Source organism: Cervus canadensis, chromosome 31 (assembly GCF_019320065.1).
Source record: "Cervus canadensis isolate Bull #8, Minnesota chromosome 31, ASM1932006v1, whole genome shotgun sequence".
Classification (NCBI taxonomy): domain Eukaryota; kingdom Metazoa; phylum Chordata; class Mammalia; order Artiodactyla; family Cervidae; genus Cervus; species Cervus canadensis.
In genome coordinates, this window is record NC_057416.1 from 5906687 (window position 1) to 5918095 (window position 11409).

General features: G+C 43.5%; 1 pseudogene; it reads right to left on the bottom strand.

Annotated features, from left to right (window-relative positions):
• Positions 1 to 9244: 9244 nt before the first annotated feature.
• LOC122432334 lies at positions 9245 to 10256 on the bottom strand (annotated as a pseudogene).
• Positions 10257 to 11409: the final 1153 nt, after the last annotated feature.

Consider the following 11409-nt stretch of genomic DNA (forward strand, 5'->3'; position numbering starts at 1 on the left):
CAGCAACAGTCGCCGCCAAAATCTTGGTTTTCTCTGCCCACCGCAGGTGAATAAAACTTGTGGAGACAGAGTTTGAGCAAAAGGAAAGATGGCTTTAACCCTTAAGCTGGCAGAAGGGAGAACACAGTAGGCTCTTGCCTCAAGGAGACTGTCTCCCCCCATGGGGAATCGAGGGCATCATACAATTGGTGCTCACAGTCATGGGTTGGAGATACACCACAAAAGGTGTTGGGGTCCTGAATGTTGTCTTTTTGCACTGTCTGGAAACAGTCAATACGCCAGAGTCAGGTAGCTGGTTTTTGGGTCTGGCAGTTGGTCCTGGTGGTTGGGTCCATTGTCCTTTGGGGATTTCCTGGCGACTTTCTTCCTGTAATACAGAAAGGGGAAGGCAAACTACTAGGGGTTGGCTTCCAAAGAGAGTGTACTGTAAAGTTAAGCATCAACATGAGGTAACAGAGCAAAGGAAGGGAAATAAAACTACAAGGGGAGGTTTATGATGCGATAAAGTATCAGGATGTGGCTAGACTCAGTTAAAGGATAACAGATATAGAATGTGGCTCCTGCAGAAATGAAGGGCCACAGGTGCTGGATGTAATTTGCATAATAGGCTAGTCTTCTGATAAGAAGAAACTGGGTTTAGTTTTCGCTTGGTTTAGAGCTTTAGCTGTAAATGATATCTGAGAGAGGTAGACATCATCTACTTATATATATACATATATATATAATTATTTATACAGATCAACCAGTCCAGTCTAAAGGAGATCAGTCCTGTGTGTTCATTGGAAGGACTGATGTTGAAGCTGAAACTCCAATACTTTGGCCACCTCATGCAAAGAGTTGACTCATTGGAAAAGACCCTGATGCTGGGAGGGATTGGGGGCAGGAAGAGAAGGGGATGACAGAGGATGAGATGGCTGGATGGCATCACCAACTTGATGGATTTCAGTTTGGGTGAACTCCGGGAGATGGTGACGGACAGGGAGGCATGGCGTGCTGTGATTTTGAGGTCACAAAGAATTAGACACGACTGAGTGACTGAGCTGAACTGAACTGATACATAAGATATATATATGTATCTGTTTATTTATGGACCTTGCAGTCAAAATCTATGCTACAGGGTTAATTTACATACATGCTCTAATACTACACTGGAGAAAGAAGTGAGACTAAATCGTTGTCTATATTGGCTCTTCTTGAAATGCTGTTTGTTTTTTTTTTTTAATTTTATTTTTCTTTATTAGTTGGAGGCTAATTGTTTCACAACATATCAGTGGGTTTTGTCATACATTGACATGAATCAGCCATGGAGTTACATGTATTTCCCATCCCAATCCCCCATCCCACCTCCCTCTCCACCCGATTCCTCTGGGCCTTCCAGTGCACGAGGCCCGAGCACTTGTCTCATGCATCCCACCTGGGCTGGTGATCTGTTTCACTATAGATAATATACATGCTGTTCTTTTGAAACATCCCACCCTCACCTTCTCCCACAGAGTTCAAAAGTCTGTTCTGTACTTCTGTGTCTCTTTTTCTGTTTTGCATATAGGGTTATCGTTACCATCTTTCTAAATTCCATATATATGTGTTAGTATGCTGTAATGTTCTGTATCTTTCTGGCTTACTTCACTCTGTATAATGGGCTCCAGTTTCATCCATCTCATTAGAACTGATTCAAATGAATTCTTTTTAACGGCTGAGTAATATTCCATGGTGTATATGTACCACAGCTTCCTTATCCATTCATCTGCTGATGGGCATTTAGGTTGATTCCATGTCCTGGCTATTATAAACAGTGCTGCGATGAACATTGGGGTGCACGTGTCTCTTTCAGATCTGGTTTCCTCAGTGTGTATGCCCAGAAGTGGGATTGCTGGGTCATATGGCAGTTCTATTTCCAGTTTTTAAGAAATCTCCACACTGTTTTCCATAGCGGCTGTACTAGTTTGCATTCCCACCAACAGTGTAAGAGGGTTCCCTTTTCTCCACACCCTCTCCAGCATTTATTGCTTGTAGACTTTTGGATAGCAGCCATCCTGACTGGCGTGTAATGGTACCTCATTGTGGTTTTTGATTTGCATTTCTCTGATAATGAGTGATGTTGAGCATCTTTTCATGTGTTTGTTAGCCATCTGTATGTCTTCTTTGGAGAAATGTCTGTTTAGTTCTTTGGCCCATTTTTTGATTGGGTCATTTATTTTTCTGGAATTGAGCTGCAGGGGTTGCTTGTATATTTTTGAGATTAATCCTTTGTCTGTTTCTTCATTTGCTATTATTTTCTCCCAATCTGAGGGCTGTCTTTTCACCTTACTTATAGTTTCTTTTGTTGTGCAAAAGCTTTTAAGTTTCATTAGGTCCCATTTGTTTATTTTTGCTTTTATTTCCAATATTCTGGGAGGTGGGTCATAGAGGATCTTGCTGTGATTTATGTCAGAGAGTGTTTTGCCTATGTTCTCCTCTAGGAGTTTTATAGTCTCTGGTCTTACATTTAGATCTTTAATCCATTTTGAGTTTATTTTTGTGTATGGTGTTAGAAAGTGTTCTAGTTTCATTCTTTTACAAGTGGTTGACCAGTTTTCCCAGCACCACTTGTTAAAGAGGTTGTCTTTTTTCCATTGTATATCCTTGCCTCCTTTGTCAAAGATAAGGTGTCCATAGGTTCGTGGATTTATCTGTGGGCTTTCTATTCTGTTCCATTGATCTATATTTCTGTCTTTGTGCCAGTACCATACTGTCTTGATGACTGTGGCTTTGTAGTAGAGTCTGAAGTCAGGCAGGTTGATTCCTCCAGTTCCATTCTTCTTTCTCAAGATTACTTTGGCTATTCGAGGTTTTTTGTATTTCCATACAAATTGTGAAATTATTTGTTCTAGTTCTGTGAAAAATACCATTGGTAGCTTGATAGGGATTGCATTAAATCTATAGATTGGTTTGGGTAGAATAGCCATTTTGACAATATTGATTCTTCCAATCCATGAACACGGTATGTTTCTCCATCTGTTTGTGTCCGCTTTGATTTCTTTCATCAGTGTTTTATAGTTTTCTATGTATAGGTCTTTTGTTTCTTGAGGTAGATATACTCCTAAGTATTTTATTCTTTTTGTTGCAATGGTGAATGGTATTATTTCCTTAATTTCTCTTTCTGTTATTTCATTGTTAGTATATAGGAATGCAAGGGATTTCTGTGTGTTAATTTTATATTGTGTAACTTTACTATATTCATTGATTAGCTCTAGTAATTTTCTGGAAGAGTCTTTAGGGTTTTCTATGTAGAGGATCATGTCATCTGCAAACAGCGAGAGTTTCACTTCTTCTTTTCCTATGTGGATTCCTTTTACTTCTTTTTCTGCTCTGATTGCTGTGGCCAAAACTTCCAACACTATGTTGAATAGTAGTGGTGAGAGTGGGCACCCTTTTCTTGTTCCTGATTTCAGGGGAAATCCTTTCAATTTTTCACCATTGAGGGTGATGCTTGCTGTGGGTTTGTCATATATAGCTTTTATTATGTTGAGGTGTGTTCCTTCTATTCCTGCTTTCTGGAGAGTTTTAATCATAAATGAGTGTTGAATTTTGTCAAAGGCTTTCTCTGCATGTAATGAGATAATCATATGGTTTTTATCTTTCAATTTGCTAATGTGGTGTATTACATTGATTGATTTGCGGATATTAAAGAATCCTTGCATTCCTAGAATAAAGCCCACTTGGTCATGGTGTATGATTTTTTTTAATATGTTGTTGGATTCTGTTTGCTAGAATTTTGTTAAGGATTTTTGCATCTATGTTCATCAGTGATATTGGCCTGTAGTTTTCTTTTTCTGTGGCATCTTTGTCTGGTTTTGGAATTAGGGTGATAGTGGCCTCATAGAATGAGTTTGGAAGTTTACCTCCTTCTGCAATTTTCTGGAAGAGTTTGAGTAAGATAGGTGTTAGCTCTTCTCTAAATTTTTGGTAGAATTCAGCTGTGAAGCCATCTGGTCCTGGCTTTTGTTTGCTGGAAGATTTTTGATTACTCTTCTTGAAATGCTGTTTTTCAGGGAACTCTGCTTAATGTTATGTGACAGCTTGGATGGGAAGGGAGTTTGGGGGAGAATGGATACCTGTATACGCATGGCTGTGTCTCTTTGCTTTCCAACTGAAACCATCACAACAGTATTAGTCAGCTATACTCCAATTCAAAGTGTTTTTTAAATGTAATTTTTAAAAATGCTGTTTTCTGGGACTTCCTTGATGGTCCAGTGGGTAAGACTGTACTCCCAAGCATAGCAGATCAGGGAACTAGAACCCTAATGCCAGAACAACGACCTGATGTAGCCTGAATAAGTAAACAAAATAAAAATTGGTGTGTTTTAATGATCTATGGTTTGCAGCACAGACTTTCTTTTCTTTTAAGGAAGATGCAGTTTAAGCAAGATGATGCAGTTTTATGTGTAAGACCGGGCATGAGTTTTCACAGAAGGAAGTTTCCTAAAGGCTTGCTGGGTGCCATGGTGAGTTTCAAGAGAGTTTCTTGCCACAGTTCCTCACTAGTGGGACATGGCCCTTGTAGGAATTCTACAATTGCAGTGGCATATTTTTCCTAGGCAAGATCTAAAGATGACTGCTTTGCAGAGCTGTTAATCTGGAGATAAAGCCCAGGGGCATCTCTGTCCATCAGGGAAGGGTCCTGTTGCTTCAGCAAGGAGGTCACACACCCAAGAAACCATGGGGTGGCTCACCAGAAACCAGAGATGAGTTAATATAGGAGAGAGCAAAGGGTTAATTTTAGGTGAAGTCTAAATGGATTATTAGTTTTCACAGTTTAAAAGCCAAACAAGGCCATGTGGATCATGGTTGCTTCATGCCTGGGCTGAGAGGCAACTCAGGGTCTCATTCTTTAAAGGGAAGATAAATGCTGTGTCCCCAAACCTTTAACCTGTGAGTAGGAAATTCAGGCAGTGTCTTTCTGGGAGAGTGCATCACTTCCTCAGGCAAGAAGGGGTGTCCCAGTCCTACAGATAAGGTTTTGAAGAGCAAAGCCCTTCACATCTACACCTCCACAAACAGAGGTGTTCTCAGCACAGAGCCCTGGGTGTTAATGGGCAGAGGCTGTTGTTCCCAGTTCCCTTCTCCTGTGGATGGGGTGGGTGCCATGGCTTCTGATGGTCACCTGGGTCACACCCCATTCACACCTGTCCTCAGAAGGGGACTAGGGCTGGGTCTAATGCTGTGCTCCCCCACTGACACTTTTAGTAGTTTTTTCTTTGCAGTTGTCCCACACTTATGTTTTGCAAGGAGCCTTGCTCAGTAGCTGGCCACTTGTATTCAAGTTACCACTTTGAGTTCCCCTAAACAAAGCCGCCAGGTAGGTATGACCCAAGTTTTATACAAGATGGTCCTGAGGACTAGAAAGCCATGTGTAAGGCCACAGGCAAAACTGACTTAAAAAGTCAATTAAAAGTGGCTGCAAATCCAACAAAAAGGTGTGTCCAAGGCCACAGCCTGCTAAGGGTCAGTGGTGTAACCTGGAGCAAAATCAGCCTTTCTTCACAGGGTCCTGCCTGCCGCCTGCAGTCAACACAGCGTCCTGAGAACCTCACCAGGGCATTCTCCTGTAAGGCGAGAGCTCCCACAGTGCTGTCAAAGGCCCGCTATCTGGTGCAGATGAGACCGGAAGTGGGTGGGCACAACCTCTTAAAGAATGACAGGGACTTTTTGGTGGTCCAGTTGTAAGAATCTGCCTTGCAACGCAGGGGATGTGGGTTCAGTCCCTGGCCTGGGAAGTAGGATTCCACGTGAAAGAAAGAAAGTGAGGTCCCTCAGTCATGTCCGAATGTTTGCGACCCCATGGACCTTGGCCCACCAGGCTCCTCTGCCCATGGAATTTTTCAGGCAAGAATACTGGAGTGGATCGCCATTTCCTTCACTTGCCATGGGCCATCAAAGCCAGTGTGCTGAGGTGAATATCCTGCATACCACAACTGAGACCTGAAGTAAATATATATTTTTAAATCCCTTTGAAATATGGCAGCTAGGTGACACACCCAGAGGCACCATGACAGTTCCAGGGCTGACCACAAAGGTCCAAAAGTGGGTGCTGACCTAGTTCCTGGAAATCCCCACCCTTTCCACAAAATAGCTGGCATACTCCTCCATCTCATCAGCCTATGAAATGACCCACCCCTATAAACACTGACAGCCCCATACCCTGGAGCTGGGCTTGCCTTCCAGGATGGCCAACACTCTGTATAGAGTGTTTCCTCCCTGGATTGACCTTCTTTCACTTCACCGTGACTCGCTCTTGAATTCCTGCCTATGTGAAGCCAAGTACCCACACCTGGTGGCCATCCCAGGGACTCGGACATGACCTGGGACGTGACCATCCTCTCTCACCCCACTCTCTTGCCCGCAGCGCTGCTGCGGTCTCCTCCAGCCTCAGAGATCCCTGGAGCTTAGAAGAACACCGTCTTTTCAGTTTGTTCATTGTTTCCTTTGCTGTGCAGAAGTTTTCAGTTTGATGGATCCTACCGTCTAGCTTTGTTTTTGTGGCTTGTGGTTTAGGTGGCAAGCTCAAAACCATCCTTGTGGAGACCCATGCCAAAGAATTTTTCTCCTATGCTTTCTTTTAGGAGTTGTGTGGTTTTTGTAAACCTTTAATCTATCTTGCATTGAATTTTGTATATGATATAAGAGATCTTACTTACTCAAGCAGGGACAGAACTTGTGCCCCCTGCATTGAAAGCTAGGGATCTTAACTACTGGATTGTCAGGGAAATTCCAATTCTAATTGCTAATTTGTCTCTTTCTCCGCTTATTCCTGTAAGTTTTCTTTGAGAATTTTAAACTTCCTTTGCTAAGTACATTCTGATTCAGTAATCATATGTATTCTTGATGAATTAAACATTTTATCATTAGGATAATTACCCCTCTCTATATCTGGTCCTTGTCCTAAAAGTTACTTGATTGTGTGCCATGCTTAGTCACTCAGTCGTGTCTGACCCTTTGTGACCCCATAGACTGTAGCCTGCCAGGCTCCTCTCCCCATGGGTATCCTCCAGGGAAGAACACTGGAGTGGGTTGCCATGCCCTTCTCCAGGGCATCTTCCCAAACCAGGAATCGAACCCAGGTCTCCCACATGGCAGGCACATTCTTTACCATCTGAACCACCAGGAAGCCTGTCAGTTAACCAATACAGCCTACTGTGTTTTCTTTAAATTAATGTTTCCATAGCATATCTGTTGTCTCAACAGTGAAGAATCTCCTGAGATGTAGGAGATGCAGAGACATGCTTTTGATCCCTGGGTGGGGAAGATTCCCTGAAGGAGGGCATGGCAACCCACTCTAGCAGTCTTGCCTGGATGATTCCATAGGGGTCTCAAGGGTGTTGGACATGACTGAGCGTCTAAACAACAGAAGCAGCATACTGGTTCCATCCTTTCATTTTTAATCCATTTGCCTTTATATTTGATATCTCAAGTGGGTTTTTTTTTTTTTATAGATAATTGATATCTGATTCTTGTTTGTTTTTTTTGTTTTTTGTTTTTTTACTGAAATGATCATCTTTTTCCTTAAGATATTGTCTAGAATCTTAGCATCACAGTTTATCCCATAAGGCGGAACAAAAATTCCATCTAGTATCATAGACTTCATTTTTTTAGAGCAGTTTTGGAATTGAATGAAAAGCACAGGTTTTCCCCTATGCTTTCAGCAACTCCACAGTCCACAGAGGGAAAGAGTCGAAGAGAACTGAAGCGACTTAGCACACAGGCACACAGCCCTGATCCTGACGCCCATTGCTGGTTTTCTGTCCAGAAGTGAAGATGTCTGCAATCTCTGAACTTTGACCCCACTCTCTTCGACTCAGAAGAATTGTTGGCCTGTTTGGGTTCTTGTTCCCTATGCTTTAGGCCTGGAAATCTGTAGAGGCTGGAGATGTCATAAGTCTCACTTCACTTTTTGTCATTTCTTTTTTTAAAAATGGTTGAGCACAGACATTTTTACAATTTAATTAGTGAGTTCATTAATTTGGCTGCCTTGGACATTGACCATGGCAGGCAGAATCCAGTTGCAGAATGCGGGATCTAGTTCCCTGACCAGGGATGTACCCAGACCCTCTATGTTGGGAGCACAGAATCCCAGCTGACAGACCGGCAGGGAAATCCCTCACTGCACCTGTTTTCTGCTCTCCTCAATTATGGTCCTGGATTGCTTGTGCCAGAGTCTGAATCAGTGGTTTCCCAGGTTTTGCCTGGTTCCTTAGTTGTGTACTGTAGAAGGGCAGCATACAGTCCCATCATGTCCTCTTTTTTTCTTTTTTCAAACGCTGAATTGTGGGGTCCAAGCTCTTGTCTTTGAGTGTTTGCCCTTTCTTCCTGAGAACTCAGTTCCTTGACTGGGGGCTCTTGTTGGGGATGATGGGCCTGCCACCACGTTTGCTGGAATCATTCTGTATCAACCTCCAGAGACCACTAAATAGTTACAGGGACTTGGAATGTACTTCAGCTCACATAAAGGAGGACATGGCAACCCACTCCAGTATTTTTGTCTGAAGAATCTTATGGACAGAGGAGCCTGGTGGGCCCCAGTCCATGGGGTCACAATAAACACTTGTTGAGCAGCTTTTGTGCCAAAACACTTGGGCCAGGAGTGATTAAGTGATGAAGTGCCCTTCAAAATCCTGCAGCCAAATATGGAGATTGGAAATATGCAAATGTAGTGAATGTAAAAATCAAGCAGGTCTCACAGATGGAACACTCAGATCAGAACCCTTTTAAAAGGAAAGATCATATTTGTTGGGGAAACAAATGTGTGTTTTTAAGAAGGAGGTAGAATTTGAGGTGCCCCTGAGAGATGGATGTGGAGACATAGCTGGAGGAGAGATTTTATCCAGGCTTGAGGTCAGTCAGAACAGAGGCAAGAGTGAGAGGAAAGCTGAAGGCAAGGTCGAGGAGGAGCCAGGGTCCCCATGTCTCTGAGCTGGAAAGTGCTCAGAAGGACTTGGGAAGACCCTCAGGGATGCCCTGAAGTTTCAGAGATGGATTTGATGGGGATGCTCTGACAGATGGACAGACTGCGAAGCTCAGATGGGTGACAGAAGGCAAAGGAAGTGTTTCAGAAAGAACAAGTGGTCCAGTGTCATTGGGGGGTGAAAGTTGTGAAAGAGGAATAAAGTCTGACAATCTTTGGAACATCATCTGAGAGCCTCTTGTGGCTTCCTCTAGGGATTATACTTTATTTGAATTAAAGGGGAGTCATTAACACTTTCTAAGTTGCCTATTTGGTAACAAGTAACACAATAAACAGAGTGTTAAAAAATAATCATGATAATAATCAAGCTTCTAAGTTTTTATTAAAAGTCTTTGATTTGATTTGACTTCTGGAGTCTTCAAGGAGGCATTTTCACACTATCCAACTTTCTCCTCGTGTTTCTGGCTTTTTCATTTCTTCTTCCGGCAGCATGTTTGGCCACTCAGGGAACAGCGACCTATCTGTTCCTCATTTGGAAGGCAGCCGATCAGAGCACGCTGGCCGCTTCTTTTTTGCAATAATACTTTTTTAACCCGCATACGATTCCACCATTACCTGCAGTGAAGAAACAGAGCACACGGAAGGTTTTAGGAAGGCCGAGGTGCAAGTCCAAGGCTTTTGAAATCTCTCTAATAAGTTATCTGTTGCCATTTTCTGTTCTTGTATGTCTTTTTCCTCTTTCTTTACCATCTGGAATAAAGAAGAAGGTGGGGCTAGCTACTAACAATGATTCTGTGGGTTCGGTTCAGCTGAGAAAGTGGCGTGACCGTGGTAGCCCCCTTGTGACCTGACACCTGGGAGGCAGGGGCCACGATGGTCCCCCGGATCCTTAAGAGACCAAAAGACTGTACCTCCAACCACTAAGCTAGTCAAAGGGAACCTACGCCTCTGTCCTCAGATTAAGTTCATTTTTCCTGTTGGTATTAAAAATTTACATCACTTTCTTCCTGTCTCATGAACAGGTATAACAATCCTCCCATGGAGGGATGGTTTGTGAGCTGATTAGTCTCTTAAGAGTGAATCAGAAGGGATGGACAGCCTACTTTGAGGTTCTAGATGATCTTTGTCAAGAAAAAAAAAAAAAAGAAAAACTGGTAATGTCTAATTCCCAAGCAAGAAATCTCCTTTATCTAAAATTCCCAAATGAATGGCAAATTCTCAATCCAGTCAGCCCTGTCATTTCCCAGCCCATCTTCCCTGGAACAGGCAGCAAGAACAAGAAGAACCACGCAAAGAGAAGGTAGTAGACCCTCATGGCTGGCTGGCTTCCCAGCTGAGACTGGACAGGACGGTGTGCTCGCTCACTTTATAAAGGCTCCAGTTCCGCAGCCACAGGGAGAAGCATTCAGCAGCTGCAATTCCTGTAATATTACAGGGATGACAATATGACGTATTTCCTGACGCTTCATGCCAAGGTCCCTTACAAAGCAGACCATGCCCATTCCCCCCAGGAATTAATTACAAACCTCCTCAAGACCCAGAGCCTGATGTGAGCACAGGCCTGTTCTGATGCCTCTGAGCTCTGGGTGCTCGTGTAGGGCTGGCTCAGGTCTGACTGTCTGAGACGGGAAAGACCTGCCCACTCCTGGATGCAGTCCTGGGGCATGTAGCTGGGAGCTCACCTGCGGCCTTCTAAGCTTTTGCTTCTTCCCAACGTCCTGGGCGAGCCTGAGCCCCATCAGTCCAGTCCAAGGCTGGTGTATTCAGAATCTAGGTGTAGACTGGGGCTGGGTCACACCCTGAGCCTGCATGGATATGCCGGAAATGGAATCAGCTTTTAAGTTGTGTGGGAGGGGAGGGAAAGTGGATTGCATTCCAGAGACTCTGCCCTGTGTCCTTGGCCTGTGATGGAGTGCAACATCTCAGGTCAAACTTAGCTTATTCTTTATGGTGGTCTGAAAACCACCAAACTTGTGAGTCAGGAAGGTGTCTGACGTTTCCCTTCAGGGCTGGGGCCCTTAATTGCCAGCATGAGAGTCCTGAGAGTGTCATCCTCGGACACAGGACCAGCAGCGCCCATGGTGGTGGCTGCTCCTCAGGGATGGGGTCTGATCAGAGCACGTGGGCCCTCACAGGTTGGCGTCATTTGAGCAAGAATCAACTTTGGCTCCTTTAAGATGCTGAGATCTGGAGGTGCTGTCACCACAGCACAGCCTGGAACAGGCTGTCCCCTGAGGAGGGCTGCAGGGAAAATGCAGGACCCCCAGTTTAGCTTGGATTTCAGGTGATCAACAAACAATCTGGTAGGATAAGTATGTCCCAAGTGATGCAGAGATCACACTCAAGCTAAAGTATTTGTTGTTTATATATAAACAAAGATATAAATGTATATATATAAATATATAAACAAATCTATAAATGTGTTGTTTATGCAATTCAGTAAGTAAATTTGTTTTTTGGGATTGTTG